General features: G+C 36.8%; 2 long non-coding RNA genes across 2 annotated transcripts; one reads left to right on the forward strand and one right to left on the reverse strand.

Moving 5' to 3' along the window:
* The first annotated feature begins 1,037 nt into the window (after nt 1-1,037).
* Nucleotides 1,038-3,670, forward strand: LOC126409750 (uncharacterized). Its single transcript, XR_007572403.1, has 2 exons — nt 1,038-1,236; nt 3,419-3,670. It is a non-coding gene; the product is annotated as an uncharacterized LOC126409750 (long non-coding RNA).
* A 2,813-nt stretch (nt 3,671-6,483) lies between these two features.
* Nucleotides 6,484-8,861, reverse strand: LOC126409749 (uncharacterized). The gene is made up of 2 exons (XR_007572402.1): nt 8,461-8,861; nt 6,484-7,599 (listed from the first exon to the last, which is right to left on the reverse strand). It is a non-coding gene; the product is annotated as an uncharacterized LOC126409749 (long non-coding RNA).
* Nucleotides 8,862-25,158: the final 16,297 nt, after the last annotated feature.

A 25,158-nucleotide genomic window follows, 5' to 3' on the forward strand; every position in this document is an offset into this window, starting at 1 on the left:
TTAGGCAGATACTTAAATGATCCTGGTATGGGTCATTGGAAAGCAGCCAAAAGAGTTTTGAGGTAATTAAAAGAACATAAGATTTTATGCTCACATACAGGAAGTCAGACCAGTGGGAGATCATTAGGTATTCAGATTCTGACTTTGCTGAGTGCCAAGATAATGGCATTCAATCAGGTTTTGTGATTGCAGAATTTTGTCACGAGGCTGCGCATTATGTATGGTATAGAAATACCACTAAGGTTGTTGTGTGACAATAATTCAACAGTCATGTACTCTTATAACAGCCACAGTTTGTCAAAGTCGAAGCACATCGACATTAAGTTTTTGGACTGTTAAAGAGGGGATACAGAATGGTCAGGTGTCTTTAGAGCATATTGGGACAAACTCTATGATTACGGATACGCTTACCAAGGGTTTAACACATAAGGTCTTTCACGAACATGTTGTTCGTATCGGGGTGTTATCCTTGGATGATGTGCTGGTTTAGTGGGAGTTTGTATTTTGTTTGCTCTTATGTATGGACACATATTCAGTTTTCTGCAGAATAATGTTTAAAGTTCTTTGGTTCCATTATGTGTTTGGGTTTTGATCTCCATAAGGTTTTTAAAGTTGGACCAGTTGAGAATAGACATGTTGTAATCACATTACATGTAATTCTTATGCTATACATCCATATCAGATCTATGTCATTGATTATGTTAACATTTGTGATCATTGAAGGTTTAGCTAATTTTTATTATAGTGAAAGCCGCTTTGGTTCTGTGTTGATATGGTCATGGACGAGATTTGTGAAAATGACGTTTATAAGATAGCAATTATGAGCTCCTAAGGTTTTATGTAATGTCTGAATGTATTAAGACATATTTGGCCAAAGTGGGAGATTGTAAGATCATTTGGTGGGCCGACATATGTCTATGAGGAATTTCAGACATTATGGCTGTCTTAACGTAAATATCCGCTTAAGTGATTGCATTTTGGGATATTACGTCATTTTAGATGGTATGGGGTAATTTTGAAATGTATAGATACCAGTACGCAATTACGAACTCTTTGATGGGTTGAATCCGTAATTGTCCTCATTATATAATGGTAGTGGTCCCTGGGGTCGTGCGAACAGTTGCTTTTGGTTTCTAGGGTTTTCTCTTTCCCATCTGAGAGAGACCTCACGCGCACTGCACGTACCCTGGAAGACCCTGCTGCGATCTTCCCGTGCACCAGATCAGATGGATTCAGGTACGCTTCCGCTTCAGTTTAAAGTTTCGTTTATTTCAATGATTTAGCATGAGCATGATCCTGTTTAGGGTATATACATTTGGTTTTGTATATGCGTTATGAGGATAAATCCCAACAGAACCATCAAAACAGAAATTCAGGATTTGATCCTATATCCTAAATTAAAATATTGAATGTTAAAGGAGAATCGTATCAAAGGAAAATCCTACCGTTTCCAAACCCTTGTAATGGGTTCCTAAAATCAAGGAACCTAACCAAATCTATAACATGCTGATTTTCTATATATATTTGCTCCCATCTCTCGCTAATAGATGAGCGAGAGATATTTTCTCATATCCATGTATTACCTCATATTCTACTTTCTAGTATTATCATACCATAATTTCATATGGTATCAGAGCTATTTCTTCCCATGGAGGAAAACTAAAGGCGTGTTCTCAAGAAAAGCCTAAATCAAGTCGACACCAGAACAAAAAAGCAATGGAGAAACAAGTCATCCGTCTCAAGCCTATGATGCTATAGATTAAACAACAATGGACTAAACACATTGATATAGACATTCACTTTGTTTGTGATCACATTCAAAACGGCCATCTCACTATTCATCATATTCGTTTTGAGAATCAACTGGCTGATATTATGACCAAAATCTATACCTTGTCCTCGATCTCTTACTCTTCGTTCCAAACTCAACAGCCTTCCAAGGCTTTTGGGTTTGTGGAGATCTGGATATTAAGGATAAGGATGAAGGCATCTAAGCACATTTACCATAATGTCATCCACCAGAGATAATGGTAAATAGCAATATTGAAGGAAAGGATTGTGATCACAACTTAACACCCTCCATTTGAGAAATTGGCAAGAACAACAATATTGAAGGAAATGATTGTGATAAATCTATAAACAAATGAAATGTAACAGCCAATCTATAACAGCTAGCCATCTCTGATAAGGGCAAATAAAATTTCATGTACTGGAACTTTAGTACAACAATCTTCAAATAAAAAAATTTATTTTGTTAGTATGGATTTCGTCATGCATAAGAGTGTCACCTTACAACTGCAGGAAAAAACAAACATGATGATATATTGAATTCAACATAAGTAGAGATAGTTAAAGGTTATATGCTTTCGTTGTTGAATCTCCTCTATGGATTATAGACTCAAGAGCAACAAACTACATAAAATGCAATTCTAGTGTTTTTGTCAAATATCCAAAGATATCAATAGAAAGATGATGGTTGTTCCTAAGGGAAAATAGTTGTGTAGAGGTTCAAGGAGTATGAACCAACAAGCTAGATCTACATAATGGACGAAGGTTGCTGCTACACTAAGTATTATATGCACCTAATGTTCGACAAATCTCATTTTAGTTTCTGCTTTATTGACTTTTGAATATAGCTTTTTAAGACGATTTTTTCGTGATACTGTTTAAAGACTCTATGATCAATTCCCATGTGTTTTATTCAATGGTTTCTTTGTGTTAGATGTTAGTTCTGATTCTTGCTATGTAAATAGTGGATATCTTAATATGCACGTAAATGTGTCTGTTTTAACTTGGCATGTTCTTTTGGTGCATATTGGACAAAAGTGATAGATAGACTCATGTATGAGGGATTACTAGGCTTCCTTACAAAAATTGATATGGCAGTTTGTGAACATTGCTTTGCTAGAAAGGTGTCGTTGGAACCATTTGGTAAGGCAATTAGGGTTGCCACACCAATGCCATTAATCCATTGATATATGTGGCATAATGAGCGTAACTACTAGACAAAGGTGCATAGTTTTGACTTTATGATTATTTATTTACTTCGTTCATTTACGTTTTCCTTTTTACAATATACTTTATGAATCCTAAAACTTCGGGTTACTGGAATAGCAACTTGTTTCATATTACAATTGGCAGTAATTTGTTGTCACATTTGTCAGTTGTGACAAAGTTTCTTATCCTTATTTTTCTATCATGAATCTTAATATAAATATACTTATTGGTGTAGTACTGATTTGTCCTTGTATTTGGGTTTGCCCTTTAGCCGATTTTTATAATTGGAAATATGAAATTACGGATTAAATCAGGCCACACATGCAATAAATGATGGGAACGAAATTTCACTGAAAAACTTATTGGTCTTTTTTTTTCAAATTCTATTTGGATGATAATATATTTGTTTCTATTTGGGCAGATATACATGACATACACATTAGAAATGCAGGAGATTTACTTTGCAAAATGTTTTGTTGATGTTTCAATGGTATCTGAAGAAAACAAACTATGGAAGAGGAGTACAAAAAATTGTTAAATTAGAGGATGAAGTCACCAAAGAGATATGAGAAAGGAGATAAAACCTGACTTTATAGCCAATGTAATAATTGGATTTAAGTAAAGTAATTTTACAATGCATGTACAATCAATAAAAAGGGTTATCATTTGTTTATACCTCTCTCCCTCTCTATTTTGCATTTTTATATGTAAAATGCCAATTACTGTGAAATCCCACAACTTTGACTACTGGTAACTCATGTGAATTAAGAACAAGCTTAGCCATCATGAACTCTACAAATTTGTTGGGGATTTATATTAATCCTCAACAGTCTTGGTCAAATTCTTTTGATTCCCAACAGTCATACAAAATCACGGAGAGTTCTTAGTGGCCACGACCGATGGGAATTATAATACTTCTCCTTGGTTTTGGCTGTTGGGAAGTCTTTGAGAATTGCCAATAGTTGAAATCATTTGTAATCACTGATGCCATTGGCCGCCCGGGTGGCCACGTGTGGGTAATGCATCAAGTATAAAGAAATTAGTACATTTATTAATATGGGTACTTATGACATTGAATTAATTTAATATTTTAAATAAATCAATAGCTTGATAAGACTCTGTTAACTTATAAATCGAAGCTTGAACTCTAGAAAGATTTATGTATGTGTTAATTATCCAAATTAAAAGGTAACAATGAGTAGCTTTGAGGAGGATATGAAGGGCATGCTATTATCCCATTATGAAGTCTCTATATCTTACGAAATTGGCCATTGAGTGGGTGGAGTTCTGCCAAAAGACATGGGCTTGTGTAGCCCAAACTTTCCACATTCAAATTTTGTGAGAAGACAATATTCTCATTAACTAATCGGGTCATTTGGCTTCAAAGCTTGAAACCCCCAGCAAAACTATGTGAGAAGCACCTAAGGGGCAACGGAATAAATTAATTCCAAATTTTGAGTCCTTGCTGATCCAGGAATGCAATCATCTGATGGATAAAAGAAGAAGAGCCATGGAAACCAATATAATACGTATGGGGGAAGACAATATAAACATTAACTAATCGGGTCTCTCAGCTTCAAAGCTTCAAACCCTCCAGCCAAACTATGAGAGAAGCTCCTATGGAGGAAGGGAATAAATCAATGCAAACTTTGAGTCCTGTTGATCTAGGAATGCAATCATGTGATCGACCAAAAAATAAAAAAAAGAAAAGTCATGGAAAGCAATATAAGGTGTGTATTAAATTAAACCCTAAAACAGAGAAGTCAAACATGATCATCCATGCCTTGATGAAGAAAATCAAAAGAGAAGTGGAAAATTAAGCAACAATACCCAAGTAAATTGTGAGAAAAGAAAAAAAACTACAGGGGAATTACGCCTTTCGCTTTCAAAGTAGAACGGATTCCCTTCAGAACTCAACATAGTAAATAATTTTGCTTCATAACATGCAGAGTGGGTCAGGGTGGACGCACTTTTAATTTATGTGCGAACTTTTTTGTTATTTGTGGCACTTTACTTTACTTAATAGAGTACTTTACCCAGTAGAGACATTGTGAAAAGTAAGTGTCACAAATAACACTTCAAAAGTGACAAAAGCGTCAGCATAGAATAACCAACCATTGTATAAGTATAACTGACGGGAAAAAAGTGTTAGTATAGAACAACCATCTTGTAATATGTGTTGTCTCTTAGGACATCTAGGTTAAATCTTCCCGTAGATTTTGTCTACGACTCTGTTGGAGGTGGCATTTTGCTTTTTATAAAACTATAACAAATTAAGATTAGATACATTGTTGATTAGCCAGGCTACTGTGTTGTGTGTGAAAAGTGAGAGGCTATGTTGCATATTTTCACTGTATGATGATGGTATTCTTTCAATAGGAAATTATAATAAAATGATAACAAAGACTAATTTTGGTTAAATAAGAATTCCAAAATGAAAGACATTGGTGAAGTGTCCTATATACTAGTTGTATAAATAATTCGGAATAGAAAATCTAGAATTTTAAGGCTTAATCAAGAAGCATACATTGATTACATATTAAAGAAAACTTAGAATGAACATTTTGAACAAATTAAAGCTTTGTAGCAAAATAAATTAAGTAGGTGCTGCTATCCCAGTAAGTGGCAATAAAAGTTAGATGTACTATATGCTCAGGCTGTTGGCAGCCTATGTACTTAATATTGTGTACAATATTAAAATTTGCTTAAACTTTTTGTAGGTCTTGTCAGCCGACAACAAAGAAATTCAGCCCTCAGCAGCAAATGGTTAAAAATTAATATTTGATATATGAACGAAAAACAACGGTTAATATTATGCTATCAAACTAAAGATCTTTTTTTTTTTTTTTTGGATATTCTAATGCTGCGTTTTACTGACTGTAAAGTCGATGAGCAGGTCTACACAGTTACTTTTTTCTTTTTGGAGGTGGAGCCGTTGCTTGGTCCTCTAAGAAATAAAGTTCTATTGCTCAACTTATATACTTAAAATTGCTCATAAGGCAGTCCACCCATATTGTCATAATTAGACAACAACATTATTGATGGAAATTGAAATTGTGAACTTGCAAAGTAAACATATAATGGTAAAATACCTCTACATGCATGAAATGATTCAAAAAAAAGGAAAGGAATTACATTGATCTATACATGACAACTAATATGGTTTTTGATCTTAACTCATGTGAGGCTGATATATATATGTAACCTTGAGTTAAAGGAATAATTAAGTTTTGTTGGGCAATCAAAGAATGAGAAACCACGTAATTACAGAGCAAATATGGACTCTCATGACCTAAGTGCGAAATGTTGGGTTACGACTATGAGCCATGCTCGTAGATTTATGATAGATGGGAGAGCACATTCATCTGTCACAAGGACTATTACGAAACAATATCAAAATTATTACATTCAATTAGAAAATAACTTTACCTATTTGCCATGTAAATGATGAGCATAGACAGTAACAGAAAAATCAGGGGAGCCACATTAAAAGGCCCAACATTCTCCTATAAGAATTTATAGATTTTTACAGAATTCATATAGACTCAAAAGATTAGCCTCTGAAGGTTTGGAAAGCCCTCAACCGATCACCTTTACTTCTTCGTTCTTCTTTTTCTCATTCTCTCCCTTGATTTTCCTTAGTATATGCTTTGCGTCCACAGGTGTTGATTCAGAAATAGGCTCCAGGGTCGTGCTGGAAAAGTGCAAAGGTCGAGTCCCATCAAAATCTTACTCATTGAGTGGCTGATGGCGGCGTTGTGCAGCTTGGCCCCCATCTTTAGGAGAATCTTGAGAGGGAGTTGGATGAAGTAGAGGAGCGTGGAGGACACCAACATCGTTACCAGCTCGCTCATCAGTTGGATTCCTATAAAAACTAGGTACAAATGGTGGCAGTCTGTCTGTGTTCCCAAATAAGAGCCCTGGGAATGAAAGAAAGTGAGGAGGATTTTGGCCCTTCTTCGGTGATTTCCGCTCACCAGATGGAGACTCTGAGGGTGCACCATCTCGATCGACTACTATCTTGGGCAAGGCTATTGACGAGCGACGTGCAGCTGAGCAACGGGATGGTGGTGCCGGTAGAGACGACGGCCATGTTCAACATGTGGGCGATACCCACCACGGCAACGTGAAGGAGGATATGCAGAGGCAGCCAATGAACGGTCATCATCATCATCAGCTACTCGGTTGCCATCTTCATGAACCTCTTGGACTTAAATTCTCCTGTGTCCTCCGACCCATTTGCTGTCGTGCGTTATGGCCCACAAGGCAACCATGCTCATCGTCCCTTCCGCCACCATCCCGTTGCTCAGCTGCATATCCCTCACTGACAGCCTTGCCCGTGATACCGGCCGGCCGGGAAGGTGCACCTTCAAATTCTCCACATCGGCGTCCTCCCCACTCCTCTCCTTTCCTCCAACCCTCTCAAGCTTCTCTTAAGTATGAGGGTTAAGTATGAGGCTAAGCACCATTAATGGTGCCACCACTCAGTTAGTAGTCTTGGTCTCTAAGCTGCTGGATAAGTTTCGCTGCTTCGAGCTGCGACAGCGATGCTTTTGCCTAGCAGACTGCAACGCACTCCCACCCACCGATGATCATCAGCAACTGCACAAACACAAGAAGCAGAGTTAGAAGCGGGTTATATAAACACAAGAATCAGAGTTAGAAGCATAAAAGAGTGTATAATGACCAAAATATCTTTAAAGTAAACGATGAAAGTTATGATAAGGATAAAAAGAGATCGTAAAAAAAGTAAAAATACTAATAAAGTACACTTCGAAGTTGTCTACATGCGCACAACAGAGTTGATGTTGTCGGCTGTTGTGTGTGAAACGCGTTCAGAAATTGACCACACGATTAGATGTGGTTGGCCAGCAGGCACTTAATTTGTTACTCTAATTTGTTTACATGACATCAAACAGAAATGCATAAGACCATTTGCATAATATTTGAAGGGCACGAAGAAAATAATTTTATTTTGGCCCTAACAAAGATCGATGGCGAACGTACGGTTTTTTCAAAGACGTGGAAATAAATAGGTATCTGCATATTCAAAATTCAATTTAAGCTAAAAATATTATGACAATCGTTGGAAGTATACGGCTTCAAATTGATTTCCAAGAGACATTAACAGTCGGCTTTGCTATTTTGATTCTTCTAAGTATGAGAAGAAACATCTTTCGTTGATGCACGTTTTTCACATCTGAAACCGTAGTTGGTTTCCTTCCTTTTCTCTGTCTTGCTAAATTTATGAATGATTTGTGTTGTATAAGATCTGTGTAACAGTCTGGACTATAATATCCATTCCCCATTGCCCTTCTCCCTGTTAAAAGGTGGTGAGTTGTTGACCTCTTACTCACCTGGTAGAACAGATGCATAATAATCGTGGTTTCAGCCACAGACTTATAAAACAGAAACCAGGTACAGAATTTCAAACTCAGAGAGAGACAGAGAGAGAGATTATACCTGTAAGGCTGTACCATTAATTGATACTACTAATAGGAGGTAAAGAAACAATGGCACCACCAACATATGGCAGAAGTAGCCATCTAGACGAGGAAAAGGAAGGAAGAAAAGAAGTAAAAGAAAGTTGCACCAACGGTGGATACTGTGAGGTGGTTATTCTCCGCACGCACATATTTATAGACGCCAACACCAAGTAGTTCTGAGGGTGGAGTGAAGTAAGAGGATGCCGTGTCGAAGACGGCCACAGATTCGATCCAAAGTTGGCTTAGCATCAATGGAGTCCAGGAAATTTTCTTCGAAATGGGGTCCGCAAATGCAGCCAGAAACGCCACAGAAAATGAAAATGTGAAGAGTGATGACAAGTGAATGTGAGAGAAATTCAAAGGCTGCTTCCCTCGTCAATTGACAAACCCCACTTTCTTACAAAATCCAAAAATTGAGAGTACTGAGTGCAGGTTCTAGGAATCGATGGATAAGGACGCAGCTATCCTGCGATCGTTCTGGACCATCAAATGCTGAACTTTCCGCAAAGTTTCACCTCTAATTGATAGAGTTTCTGTAAGCCGTCGCCGCATGGAAGCAGCATGAAGGGGAGGCAGATAAAGCAAACAGACAAAGAAGCAGAAGGCCGAGCGAGCAGATAAGTCAAATTAAGAGGCGCTGCGTTTGTGGTAGAGACAAATTGCGGGTGACAAAGTCTACGTTTGTTATCAGTAACATGCGCACAGCCAACCCTTTCAGTGGTCTGCCAAACGAATGGCCTTCAAGTATATCCAAGCGTCAACACTCAATCTGTGGTCTCCATGCGCATTGCAATTAAGCTAGGTCTTAGCTAGGGCCGCCACTCCGATGGTGGGTATATGATGTCATCATCTTACGCATCTTTTCCTATGTGCCAACCCCTCTCTCTCTCTTTCTCTCCCTCTCCCTTTAAAATTTTGTCCTGAACCAGAATTTTTTTTAGATGTACAAATTCAAAGGAAACTTAAATCCTTTAAATATGTAAATGAAGAATGAGGGATACCATATGCAAATATGCAAATGCTTGAAGGGATTTGCTTATATTCATATGCAAATGTCTTGGACAAGCAATACGTAAGAGAAAAAAAATTGTGGGACTGTGTGGGCAACTGCCCACACAATGCCACATTGTGACTTTGGAGAGTAAGTTCCATGCACCACCCTGTACATGTAGAAATATAAATCAGAAAAGGAAAAGGTACTTTGGTGATTTTTATAAAGAAATGAACATGTCAGCCTTTTTAACTTTTTTGTTACCTTTTTTTATCCTAAGAAAAAAAAATTCCTCCTTTTTAGTTACTCTAAACATTTTGGTCGTTATGCACTCTGCAGAGGGGTAGTGCCCGGCTGTTTGCTTATGAATTGTTCTTATTTCTAATGAGAACTTTAATCCCTACAGCCCAATCTAGTTTCATATTACAAAATTACTAAATTAAATTTAAGAAATTTTTAAAAATGCACCTACAAAATAGGTGGTAATAAAAAATGCACCAAACACTTTCACAATGTTAAAAGGTCGCATAAGTTGTGCATCATTAAAGAAAACAACAGTATGACAATCAACCCGACCGAGGCAATTACTAACTTAAGTTGTAAATATGATGAAAAAGTATAATAATTATTTCTTTAGTTTGTATTAGCTTCCTAACTATATCCAATAATTTAATATATGACTAATGGCGTATTCCAAATAATTCAGTTTTTCTATTAATGCACGATATTTTTTAGTATTATAGAAAGTTATCAAGGAAAATTAAACCTAATTTTAATGACAAAGTTAGAAATATTTCTCATCCACAACAGCAAATTAATACAATACCGTCGCTATATTGGCACCACTGAAAGCCTGATCTGCTTCACCATCAGCGCTGTGGTCGTCCGATGTAGTTCATTTGGTGATGGATTGTGCACAATGCTAGTGAAGTCCCCAACAATGGCGCCACTTTGAGCAAGCAGCATCGTAAAACTTACGAGTGCTAATGAGACACCAGTGAAATGGTGACCTACGTCTGCTTAACAATATTACTGGCATGGTTTCGACAACAGTGATCAGTAGCACTGCCGTCATGACGTCGATAATGAAAACACTACTTCCAGTCAGAATAGATCAGTAGCACTGCCGTCATGACCATGACAGATAATTACTGGCACAAACAGAGCACTAATGATACTACTGGTGATACAATTATGCCAGTGAAAACACAGAGTGATCATTAACGTGATTCAAGTGCCACTGCTTTAACATCCACCGGTGTCTTTTTTCGAGCCACTGGTTTCTTTTCAAAATTTTTAGATAAATGATTTAAATTTTGCAACACATAATACATGAAAAGTACGTTTCCAGGCCCTTTAGATGGCAAGTGAACAGATGTTTTGTGGACCGATCATCCAAAGTCATGGAACACACTTTTGTTTCCAGGGAGTTGCAGAGACTGTGAGCAGGAAAGGTTTCTGCCCGGTTCACCATGATAGGCAAGGGAGGTTTTTCTTGTGCAAACCACAAGAAGGAGGAAGTGATACTGGTGCTAAGGAAGAGGACATGGATGGTGACAGGAAAGATGTTGGTTGCGAGTTAGATGGATGCAAGGTATGCTTTTTTCCATAGATCCTGAAATTAAACAGCCATTGTGCGTAAGGCTGCCTGGCCTTGACCCTATGATGTAGAACCCCCGTGCGTTCCAAAGTATTTTTAATTGTTGAAAGGGAGATCTACTGGAAGTAGATACTTCCACAAAAGTCCGGCTATGGAATGGTTATGCTAGGGTTGGTATAGGTATAGTTTGATAGCATGGAAACTTGGAACTCAAAACTTGTTTCTTGAAATTGCATTTTAGGAAAATGGGAAATTTGCTTCCCATTCTATTTTTCCATCGTGTTTGGTAGAAGGGGATGTCAATTCCAAGAAATTTAATCCCTCGTTTGATGGAATGAGAAACAGCAAAAAAAAATCGAGTAATGGAAAAGAACAAACATAAAAAAAAACTGAAAAACTAACAGCAATTTTTTTCATCCTGAAATTTTCGTCCCACCACGAGTGGACGAGGGTGGGACGAAAATTCCCGAAACTGTCTCAACCTTTAGTTTTTTGATCCCCTGTTTGATAAAAAGGGATCAATTTTAAGTAACTGAATCTTATATTCTCATCTACAGTGTAAATCTGGGCCATCAAACGGGCCCTAATGTCCTCTTGGAGTCTAATTTGAAACCTAAAGAGGAAATTGAATGGAATGGGGGCAAAACTGCACTGCAACCGATTGTGTGGGGGAAGGTTGTAGTTCTGCTGGAACTACAAATTAACTCCCACTATTAGGACAACTGCCATGTGAAAAGGGATGTAAAGGGGAAGGTGAATGGAGTCAATAGAGCCAAGTAAAAGTGAGGGGCGTATAGAGCGATAGTCGAATCCTCTTTCAGCACACTTCAGGTTAAAGAGGGACTAGATTCAAAACCTGTATTTATCTCTGAGTGGCCATAAAGAAGGGAAGGGATCAAAAGAATGTTTTAGGGAAGCAAATAATAGTATGGATATAGATGAAGCTTGACAGAAGAAAGAGGGGAAAGCACATGATGAGAAAGAGGGGGAGATTTTTGGGTTACCCATTTGATGTAGCCTCTCTAGAAAAGCGAATCAAAGGCTTTGATGAAATTCCTCTAGGGTTTGCATTCAATGCAGAAAGGGTGCGAGAAGCTGGTGGGTGTTTACATGCAACATTTCCTACTCTTGTATATGACCGTTTATATGAGAACAGATTTAAAAATGTGCTTGCATACTTATCTTCTGTGAAAATTCATTTACATGGGAGCTGACCTGTCGGTAAGAGATCTAACAATTTATGGTACTTTTACCAAACATAATTAGATTAATGATTAGATTAACTGTTGCAAATTGTACATTATGATTGTCATCCAGATCCTAACATGCCTACTTTTAGGAAAGCTTGAAATCTTGAAAATTTAAGTAGACCATAAAAATTGGAGGGCATAAACTGAAAGAATATTTAAAATCCAAGGATTTAGTTCATGATCTGAATTATCTTTGGTCAATGCAATGAATCCTACATCTAACATGAATGCATGCAAACAAGGCCCCTATATAGTTGAGACATGGTTTCCAAGATTTCTTGGATGCACACATAGAGGATCTATAGTATGATATCTAAATTATTAGAATCCAAATTTAAGTCAAGATCTGATTTAGGAAAAATCCAAATGTACTTTTGGTGGTCCATTTTAGAGATCTAAATCTGAAGGTTTGGAAATGGGTTTTGGATGTAAGTCGACTAGGAATTGGATATAAGTTCAAATTCATGATCTAAATTGATTTTCCAAACATTATTTTACCCGAGATTTGGTCAAAATAACGTAAGTTCAAGATCCAAATCTAACATTTAGTATTCATATTCAAAATTCAAAATCCAAATTTACAATTCTATAAGATCTCCAATCATGGTTTAAATTGGTTAAAATCCACATGTAAGGCTCCAATTTGAATTGAAAATGAGATCAAAATATAATTTCATCTGAATCCAAATTCAAAGATCTATTATCAAATTTAACAAGTCTGGATCTGGTTCATCCTAGGTACACACGACCTATCTATTTGGGTTTGGAGGTTTGACTTACACAAACCTAGCTAAGATCAAAGGTTTTGACATCCAACCTAGGTTAGTGTCATATTTGTTGTGGTCGGCTTGATGCCAAGTCTTGGTTGAGACAACAAGTGAGCCTTGTAGGTTTAGGTAGATCAAATCTAGAGTCTAGATCTCAATCGTGCTTGAATCCAGCATTGTGGGAAACATGTTTGAAAACAGTTTCAATCATGAAGCTGTGCAGTCCAAAATTATGTTTTTAAAAATGTGTATCCTCTTAAAAGTCAGTTCAAACCAGGTGCATGTAATGATTATTGTTGTTTTCATGTAGTTGATCCACCTGACCTGATTCTCACATAGACCAAATTCTATGCATGGTTTAAAATTCAATGTATGATGCAAAGCGAAAGTGAACTATATGAATGCATATCAATCATAATGAAATATGTCATAACATAACCAAGAGATATCTTATTGTAATATGCATGTGTTTTGAAAATTGAATCCCACACATGAGCCAAGCTAAATCATGAATTCATGTGCAAGAACTATTATAACGAGTCACGTGATGAGCTAGCTTGAGTTCCTTAATGAATTCAAGTGTTGGTTGTGAAATTAAATGATAAAATATAATGTTAAAAATCGAACATAGTACAGCAAGATCCACAATGCAAAATGATATAAATTAGCATGTTAAATTGTGATTCATAACATTAGACACATTAAACTACTCAGGACATGCTAAAAGGCCATAAACAAACCCTCATATTCATAATGATAGAGAAATCATGACTAGAATGCTAAACTCAGATTTGACCTAGGTTAACAAGTTGATATATGAAAGTTTGTACGTCTTAAAAATAGGGCAACTCAACCCAGTGGCGAACTTTGATAAGTTCCAAAGTTAGGTCAACCATACTAGATTAACACAGAATTTGGCACAAAGCTTCGCTATGCATGAGACAAGCAACTCCTAGTGGAAGATTTGAAAAATCTTCTCCCTGAAAGTTTTGGGACCATATACCTTTGACAAAAACTCAGGTTTACAGAAAATAGAATCTATAAAATAGCTTGAATGACCATATTTCATTTGGCTAAAACTATGTCAAATCAACATAGATTCATGAAAATTGGTTTGTAGACTCTCTTCATCACAAGAAATCAAGAGAAATTTAAAGCCTGAAAAAATATTCACGAGGTAAGAAATTACATTGCTTCAAACTTAGAGTAGAAACACGATTGATGTAGAAAACTACAAAAACGTGATTGATTTAATCACTAAAAACCATATTTGGAATGATGAAATGGGTATCAAAGCAACATGGTGTGTTAAAAAATGGTTTGCATATTTTCTGCTTAATGGAGGCTCAAAAGAAATTAACAGAATTAAATAACATGCACAAACCAAAAAGTTATGATCCAACAATGTTAATTAGAAACACATACACAGAAAAATCTACATAATAGGTAAGACAATCTACTTTGCGACAATAATCAATTGGGTTAGATGCATTCTTTGGGCTCAAAATTTGTGGATAATATTTTGGTATGGCAAAGAGTCAATAGAAATTATAAATTTTGAAAAGAGCTAAGCAGAGAGAGATAGTGTGAGAAACAACATCACAAATTTGATGAAAAATACGATCTACATAATTCTATGTAAACGTTTGAAGAAAATACTTTCTACTAAATCATCTCATTGAACAATAATATCAACCAGAAATTGGATAAAATTTGGGGAGGATATACTAGATATATAGATCTGACTTTTGACTTTTGCAAATCATAAATTGGAGTCATACATAACTTACAAAGTTCTTCAGTTGGACAATATTCAAGATTCGATTTCTATAGTCTAAAAGTTTCATAAAATAGACTTTGAGAAAACAACCAAATGTAGTGCCAAAAATATTTGAAGACGAACTAGACAGCAGAAACATGTGGTTTTTGTAGATTGTCATACGATTTCTAGTTACAGATCTATAGGTCTCTAAAGTCATGCAAAATTCTAATTCTTTTGCATATCTGAATTCTGCAAGGACTCCAATTTATGTTTCTAAACCCATAAATCACATTTAAAAAATACCAAATATGATGACATTAAAGCCTGCAAGCCATTAATTTAGATGTGATTAAAATCAATGTGAATGACAACAATAGAAATCACACATGTATGTATGTTAAAGAAACAAAAGAAACAATGAATAAACAACTACACATAAAGCCACTATAGAGAACTTCACATGCATGTGCACGAAGACAAAGACTAAAAGTAGGGATAAATAGTTGAGAAAAAGAAGAAAAATAAGAGGGATAAAGACAAGAAGGAAACAAGAAAAGAAGGAGAACATAAGAAGAAAAGAGAAAGAAAGAAGAAAAAAAGAAGAGAAAGGAAGAATACTACCGTCGATTTCTTCTTCTTTCACGTTTTTTTTCTTCTTCATGTGGAGAGATTTGGGACCCTTCATCTGTGACCCTTTGGAGTTAGAGAGAGATGAAACTAGCTACTCTATTTATAGTTGAAACTGAGCACCCATGTAGAATTTTAGGGAATCCCAAATGTGTTCAACTTTGGTAAATTTATGCCATGTGTCTTCTTGGGTGGTGCAGGCACGTCGACACCCTTCTTAGAAAACACAAATTGATGATATGTGCCATTTGAGAAATTATAAAAGATAAAATTATGATGTGTCCTCCAACTAGAAGGTTAGATGACTGATATTTGTCATCTATATGAAACGTAGATGGTAGACATGTGTTGACTCCTGGTCAATTTGAATCTAAGCTCTAGATTCAGATACATACTTAACACAATATGGATTGAGATAGAATCTGCATTAAGATATGAAGAAGAATTTGGATGTAATACTTGGCTCAAAGACCTCGATTGAGAGATTTTGATATGGAGATATGAAATTGAAGTTTGGATCTAAATCAAAGCAGATTACTGATATGAGTTATGATATTGTTATTTGAATCAAGGATTTGAGATGTGTGTCTCCAAACTAGGCTCAATATGGGTCTTGTAGGATCAAACTCAATGCTTATGAGGTGGTCTAGGACTTGATCTAGGTCTACACTAAGTTGAAAGTAGGTCAGGCTTGGCTCACGCCAAATTCGGTTCAGTTATCGAAAAAAATATTCAGTTAGGTTCAAACCTACTTCAGTATGTCTAGGCTAGTTTCTAAGCAGACAGAAGCATGCATGATCCTTGTTGGGTGCAAGTCTAGCACATATGTCTTCTAAGCTAAGTTCATGTGTCTCCTAACTTAGGTTGTACAAAAATACTGCATGTGTGTAAAGATGACATTTTCAACCTGGCGCAAAACTTGGATTTACAAGCTTGGGTGTTAAACTGACCATATTGGGGCATAGAATGGGTTCAATTTAGAAGGCGTGCCAAGTTTGACTGAAATATTTCTCTATTTGCCTCTAGAAAATCATATTTTTTAAAATCGATCAAGTAGTGTTTGACCATGTAAATGGAAATGTGAAGAATAAAACGGGAAACATAGATTTAAGTTTTTTTGTGAAAACTGAAAAGCTTATAGTTTGCTTGAGTGTTTTGAATCCATCTATATGAACAGATTGAAAATTGGCATTATAGATATCTCAAAAATCAATTCAAAAGTCACTAGTGACTATGCCCAAGAGCAACCAGAAAACCACAATTGTGTTCAATTTGACATAGAATTCTTCAAATTGAAAGTGAGAGCTCTTAGATCCAACATTGAAGAGTATGATCCTAAGTTGATTTGAGTCGGCTCACTCAGATATGATAGATAGTGATAATTCATGTAAAAATGGAATTTTTTTAGAAATGACTGCTGTAAGACTAGAATTTAGATGTAAAAGTAAAAAAGAGTTAGAAAAACTCTGTTGATGCTGAGGAGATCGTGTCATAGATCTGATCAGGTCTGTAGTTGTTATGATAGCAAGAAATGATAGAAAAATAAGGAAAACTAGCCATTTCTAGACCACTTATGACCAAATATAAGCTGGTAAACATGTTTTGAGGGTTCCTGGTTACATGCAGAGATGGAAATAACTCTGATGGATTTTGAATTAAACAATTTTTATGATTTCCATGACTGGTTAGAGTACAATTAGGGTGATTAGGGGCAAAATGGTCATTGTTTTATTAACAGCAACATGGATGATCTGGGTCATGTGTTGGATACTTTACAGTATAAGATTTTCTTTGGATTATGTTTAAAATCATCTTAGAATAATCAGTTCAAATTTACATATATGATGGGTAAAATGGTTATTTTGATGTGTAAAAAATTAAAGTTCTACAGTGGGTAAGGAGAATGTGGGGAGTGGGATAATTTCTTAAAGAAAAAGAAAAAAAGAAAGAAAAGCCAATCAGACTAACAACATACCCCACTAGATTTAAAGGCCAAAGGTAGAAGCTTTAAGTAAGAGGAGGGAGGTCTTATCTGAAATTGGCAATAACCATGATGTCTCAGGTGTAGAGGAGCAATTGTTGGATAGAGAAAGCGTTTCCGAGGGGATCTTTGGAATGGTCAACTAGAACACAATGTAGAGGAAACCTTTGTCAATGAACTTGTGATGATATGTGTCGTTGCTTGAACATCAAGGGATTTCACTTAGGCGCGCTGAGTGCTGTCAATTCACCTCTTCTCAAAACGCATAATCTGAGGTTTGTTATTTATTCTATGTTTATAAGGGGGGGCTTGGGGTCTTGGTGTACGGAACTAAGTTGGATTGATAATGCTGGAAATGGTAGCCAAGCAAATGGAAGGGAAAGCTTGATCAAAGGCTGGAAACCATCAAAGGTGTAGGCAGGGTGGCATTGGTTTTTTCTTGACTACAGAGTTTTCGGAAGAGAAGGTCGTGGGGATGGTAGGGGCACTTACCTTCCCATAGGGGTGCACAACGAGTCGAGCTACTCGAGCTCGACTCATTTAAGCTCGACTCGTAAGCGAGTTTGAGCTGCTTCATAAGTTAAACGAGTCGACTCGTTTAACTAATCGAGTCGAGTTCGAGTTCATTCAAGTGGACTCGTTAAAGCTCGACTCGTCTCGATTACTTAAAATACCGGTTTTAAAAAAACCGATTCTCACTTCTCAGGCGAGAAACTCAGAACTCTTTTTCAGTTTAGGGTTTCCTTTTTCGGTTCTCCCTCTCTGCGACTCTGACTCTCCCTCTCTCGGTCTCTCCGACTTCTCCTTCTCTTCTCCGTCTCTCTGCTCTCCATTATTTCTCCAACCATGAAGTTTCTTGACCACATCACTGGCCTGTGGCAGCGTCCGGCGCTTTCCAGCCACCGGTGAGTCCGTTCATCCGGAAAATCAAAGGTAAGTTATTTGGTTTTTTCTATTTATTTCCAGTTTCTTCTTCTCCTTCTTCTTCTTCCTTCTTCTTCTTCAAGGGCACGTTCGCTGGATGCAGCCATGGATGACGTAGAAACAGAAAATGAAGAAGAAAAAAAAGAAGAAGCAGAATGGAGAAAATATTAGGGTTATCCTCTTTCCCCTTCTTTCTTCCTCTGGCATGAGACGTAGCTGCTACGGGTCATGGCGGTCATCAATTTTTTATTTTTATCGTTTTCTTTCCTTCTTATCCACTGTGGATTAGGTTCATGAACAGACGTGGTGGCTCCTTTTATACTTGCGCCAGAGCACCACCCACCATCTTCCTCCTTGCAAGACTTTTTGCCTGTTTACCCCCTTCTTGTTTGGGGAAGAAGAAGAGGGGAAAAGGAATTTGAGTGTCTTCTTTTGATGGTTTGGTCTCATTAGGTTTCTTGTGCAGGGTAAGAGGGTTGCGTATGTGTGGAGGACCAGAGGGCTTGAAGAAACAGGCGTTGTGTTGTGGGATGAAGGACGCAGGGTTCTGCGTTGGCGGCAGCAAGGTTACCACCACCGGCTCTGCTCTTCTGGAGCTCTCGGCCTCTGCTGACCTGATTGGGTTCAAGCAGGCTGCCGGAGAGGATGGCTCCGCCATCGATGAAGCTTCTGGTACGGTGGGTCCTCCGACAGGAAGATGGGCTTTGTCCAGAGGACGCCACTGATGACCGCCATGCTCTTTGGCAGCATCGACATCCTCAAGTACAACATTTTGGAGGAATAAACGAGTTAAACGAGTCGAGCTCGTGTTAGGGAACTCGTCTCGAGTTCGAGCTCGAGCTGGGCAAGCTCGGGCTCGACTCGGCTCATGTGCAGCCCTACCTTCCCATCAAGCGTGCTTGCGTTTCAAAGAATTAGCCTTAATACGCACACACACACACACACTCACACATATATAATCTAGTTACATCATTAATTAGTGCCTTATTATTATCAACTTTGTGGGATTAGATATCTTGAAGAAGGAAAAAAGCGCATGCCTTGCATACAACATTTGCTAACATTTGGTCTTAAATTATTTCATTATCTAGAGAAAAGAAGGGGGACTACATGCCAAGGCGACCTCTCTAATTTGCTTTTAGACATCGACCAATCCTTGAACTGTTATTTGGAATGGATTTGGATGGAATAATTGAAAAATCGACTCAAAACTGACCAATGGATGCACATTTAAAAGGATTTGAACTTGAATCTGAGTCACTTACATAGACAATCGATTACCACGATTCTGCCCAGTTGATTCTGTCATGTTCAAGTTTCCGATGTCACGAAGTTTTCATAACTGGCCCGATCCAGATGCCATCTCTTTGCCATGCATTTTTCTGTTTGTCAACAAATTTCAGCGAGAAACGAATCCAGACCCAAGCAGGAGGGGAGCCAGAAATTTCTGCATGTAAATGGAGAAAATGACTATGATATATCAACCTGGAAATGACCATTTTGTGGGTCTGCGTGGGCAACTGCCCACACCTGCCCCCCGGATCCATATGAGGTATACTAAAACTAAGGCAAAACTTGATGAGACAGCTAGCTATTTGAAACAAATTCCCATGCCGACGATGCCTTAAACGGCCGATCGATGATGTTAAGTTCCATAAGGAGCCTCGTACAATCGGTTGCAGTCCCATGTATGTGATTAGGTGATTCCAATGCAATGAAGAATGAAAATTATACGTCGATGCTCGAATGCTAGTTCATGCAGGGACATTTGTAGATTGATTTCTGCTTACAAGCTGTCAGTTTTGGATGACCTTGTAGTTCATGTTCAATTAGACTGTATTTAATAATATTGTGGAAAGAAAGTGCCATAACACGGAAAATACACTCTTGCACATTTCAAATTTAGTGTTTCAGCTTTTAGTGGTAAAGGGTAGAATGTGGGAGGATTGAGATGTGAAATAATTCAAGAAACAGTGGTTGCTGTTCCTCGAATATTCAAGGCCAGTTGTCCACGTGGTTTCACCAAATATGTTTACTTACATATATTGGTGTCAATAAAGATTAAAGATTTTCTTAATTACTCAACCTGAAATTTTTTTCTATGCTATGAATTTATTTGTTATTCGAGCAGAAGGTGTATTGCATTCTCTTGTCCAAAAATAAGCGAACAGGAGTTCAACTTCTGCTCATTATCAGAAAAATGAATCACGCACTCGTCAGCCTAGTTGGTCAAGCTTAACTAAAAGGAAGAAACTAAGTGGCCCGTAGATAGAGAACAAAGGTATTTTAGGTTTTTTTTTTTTATAAAAATGAGGGTATTCTTGAAAAATTAAAGTATATTTGGAGAAAATCAAGGTCATTTGGAAAATTCAAGGATATTTTGGGAAACTTGAAGGCATTTTTGGAATTTTGAAAATGAAATCAAGGGTACTTAGAAAGTGACCATGATGCGTCGATCCTTTAAAATATTGTAAATTTGTTGGTCAATATTGTAATTTTGGAGTTGAAAATGGATACAAGTTAAAGATATGGATTCCAAATATGGATTTGAAAATCGAATGGCTGAAATCTAAACTTAGATCTGGATAAAAAAGTCAGAATGGATCTTGAATCATAGATTTGAATTTGAAAATTGAATTTGGATTTAGAATTATGGATTGGATCTAAATCTCATATTCGGATCTGGATTCGGATAGAAGCATGACATTGGATTTGAGGCTCGGTGTTGGAACTTAAAGTAGAAATTTCGATTTGGAACTAGATATATGGATCTGGTTTGGATCTAGAGTTGGATGTGGATCCATATTTGGATCTAGAAATCTGTTTTAGATTGAAAACAGGGATTCGGGACTGGATTCGGATCTAGTGATTTGTTTTGGATTTAAAGCTAGATTTGGATCCGAAACTACATCTAAGGATCAGTTTTGGATTGGATATAGATTTGGATAATTTTTGGACTGGATTTGAATCTGATATATAAAATATGCCTAAATTGGGTTGGGCTTGAGTACAAAGTCCAAAATTAGATCCCGTGAGTCACAAATAAAGCTGCCGATCAAATCACAGGAAGAGTTGATCAAAGTCAAGGGAAATTGAAGCAATTGAGGCAAAAAATGAAATCTGTTGTAAATTCATTATAAAATGTTTGAAAAATAATAAATGTAGACTTTTGAAAATTAAGGGCGATTACAATTAACAATTAAACCGTTTCATGCAATACCTAAATTGAAGAAATGAGGAAAATGGTCACTAGCAATTGTTTAGTGTTTTCGGTTTAATTTTATTTGGTTTAGTTAGCTCTATCTAATTTCTTGTACTTATATACTAAAGTAATGTTTAGGATTACATGATGAAATTTTCTTTTACGATAAAATTTCAGTGTACTTTAGATCTTTACCTCAATTAGTTCATTTTGGACGATTAATACTTGTGCATTTATTTGATGAACCATGAGCATTCACTATTGTGGTGATTAACCATGAAATTTATGGTGCTAATTTTACTGACAATTGTGGATCACTAAGGACCATGCACCTAAAAGCATGTCATGCTATTTCTATAGGTATGTGGTTTTTTCTTAATCATTGGATAGGCAAATTGAAGTTCATCTAATGTGCAATCGCAGTTTATAGTGGTGATATATGGCATCCACAACTGAGCCACGACTCATATGTTAGGGATTACCTTCTACATCATAAATCTACGTGTAACGCCTCGATTTTTTTGTCTTCATTTTTTTTTTCAACAAAAGAAATTGAGGTGTGATGACACAACAATCGAAATAGAGCTACACACGTTGAAATGACAATGGGGTGAATAATTCATTTATGCACTAAAATCAGCTCATACAAAAGGACTTCATATTTATCAGCGATTTTCATGAAAGGTTGCTACCAAAGTTCAAACATCGATGTCTAAACAAAAACAAGACATCAATAAAATAGAAACATGAGACGTCAGAACTACACTCAAAATTTCTCTAATAGGATGTGAGCTGAGCCATTCGATAAACCTGTTGCCTTGGGTCCACCAAACCTAAAAAAGGAAAACAATAGAAAGCTAAACCTTCATAGTATGATGACAAACCAGATAAATTCTTAATTGTCTGTGGTGTTGGCTCAAATCAGGAGTCCAACATACAGAAAAACATAATCATTTCAACATAATGATGCATAAAAGCATTCTCATATACTGTCTTTGTAGTCCCTTGCATATACTATAATATGTACAGATTACTCAATAAGCACAATCAACACACATGTTAATTATATTCAATTCATTCAGATTCATTTAATCCACATTCGATTCATTTAATTGACCATTTTTTTGGGTGCAAAACATGTGTGTGTATACTACGGGAGACCTTCAGCTGAGAGACAACTCCCATGCTGACCCGAAACAATACGGATCTACCCTGTAATTGTAGAGAAATCTATTATGAAATTGTGTATTCCAAAGGTAGTTGCTCAGCCTCTCCTACAACACCCAAGTTGGAAAGAAGGGAGCCCAACGCTCCAAGCACAACACACACATACAATGATATCTTGAGGCCATGCACCACCTACACTATAAGTAGGTGAGACCATTGGTGAGGGCAAGATGTATTCCAAACCTATTGCCATAAACCCACTGACCTTAGATCAATTAATCATTTTTTTTTAATTTATTATTATAAAAACACATTCTCATTAGGCTTGTCTAGTGCATGAGGTTGCTTCACTTTAAAAGTGCAACCAAATCCCAAACCGTCTTTATAAAGAGGTTGGACATTCAATCTATTAGCTGGCCAAATCACACTCTATGAGTATCTCTATCGGTTTAGTTCAAAAAATCAAATCACTTTACAATGGCAATGCTAAAAACAATCTCATAACAATAATAACAATCAAACCATAACAATCACTCCATACATAAATTTCTGCAACTGCCCAATTGCTTAATGCATCTTGAATTTAGCAGGTCCCATATATTTTAAGGAATGCTTATCAAATTTTGTAGTTTTTGCAGATTTCACAAAGCATATTGCTATGCGCTTGGAAAATTTAGGATTCAATGAGGACTCCAACTAACCTTCATGAGCATCGTGGAGGAGCCAGAAATTTTTGGCTGTGGGGTATTAGTAGATAGTATTTAAAAATCATAAGGGGCAAATTAAAATTAAAAATCAAATTTCAATTGACTAACAACTTCACCTTGTAAAATAACCGAAGTGTATAAGCAGAATAAAATTGTTATGAGTGGTAGGAGTTATATTCTAACTACTTTTCCACAACATTCTACCCCCACATAAAGAAATGTTCACAGGTACTACAATGAAAAGAAAGAATAATAGACATAGCATTAGACAAACAATCATTTCTTTTATGAGTAAAATATTGGTCATATGCACTTAATATGAGCTTATGGTCACACTTAAGTACCTGCTGGTTGAAGCTGTCCATGAGAGATGAATTCTCTACAGTTAAAGACTTGGCCAATGTCCTTGAGGTATCTAAAGCCCGGTGGAGAGAGAACTTTTCTTGGGTCAAATCCTCTATATGCTGCAAAAGAGGGAGAGAACTAAGAAGTTTATGCAAGTAAGAACAGTATATTAAAATTAATTCAAAATTTTGACTTCGGCACTATAACCATATTGTGTTTAATTTATAGTAAATACAAAAAATAGCAAAAAACCAAGGGTGATTAAAGACCAGGCAATTTTGGTTGGTGATAAAATTGATTAGAAATACTAGAATTTGGATGCATTCTAGCTCACTTTCCTCCAAGCTGAAAAGCTTTAGATATTTAAGATAGGCATCAACTCATGGAATTCAGCATCCACCAAATTTAAAAACCAAAAAGAGGGGCAACTAATCACCTGAAGTTGTTGAACCATATAGAACCCTATATTCAAGCACGGGCTGGATCAATGGCCAACTATTGCAACCTTGAAATCAATCATTCCATCACCGGAGGACGTTAAATCACATAGAATCAAATATGCATGGATAAAATGGATGCTACAACCAAGTTTCGCAACCTAAAAGAGAACTCAATAACCAGAGAAAGTTGAATTACATAGTATGTAAGGACAAGCTCAGTCACAGACCAAACATAACACAGACTAGTTGGAGTTGCAACAATGTAATCTATGAACCGGCAAATGGAGAGCATGTGGTCAGCGGCTTCAAACAGACTGCTAACTAAAACAACTCATACTTACACCAGACTCTTCGAGAAAAGCTTTTGGAAACACTAGAGAAAACTACTTGAAAAAAGAAAAATAAATTCAAGGAGGTATACAAAATCATAAGGGACAAACTGAAACTAAAAATCAACAATCAAAAGGAGTAGCTGAATTCTCCAAAACAGTAATTAGAAAGAAAACATCAAAATCAAACTTATCATACAAATAAGAAGAAGAAGAAGAGAAACTTACCGAGTGAGTGAATGTCCATGGACCATCACCCTTTGGTTTGGCCCTTGTTGCCTCATCAATGATCAGTTGTCCCTTGATTTCACTACCAAGTGCCCACAAACCCCAAAATTAGTAATCAAAAGGGGCAAATTAAACTCCCCAAACAATAAGCAGAAAATTTAAATAGAAACGCCAAATCAAACTTATCACACGAAGAACTAAGAAGAAGAAGAAGAGAGAGAGAGAGTATGAGGGAGAGAGCCGAGCATCCATTGGCCATCGCCCTTTGGCCCCTGTGAACTTGTCTGTGAGACTGTGACTTCCTTGATTTCACTGCTAACTGCCTAGTGCCCACAGCTAGAGACCCCACATCGTA

This window comes from Nymphaea colorata, chromosome 2 (assembly GCF_008831285.2).
Source record: "Nymphaea colorata isolate Beijing-Zhang1983 chromosome 2, ASM883128v2, whole genome shotgun sequence".
NCBI classification, from domain to species: domain Eukaryota; kingdom Viridiplantae; phylum Streptophyta; class Magnoliopsida; order Nymphaeales; family Nymphaeaceae; genus Nymphaea; species Nymphaea colorata.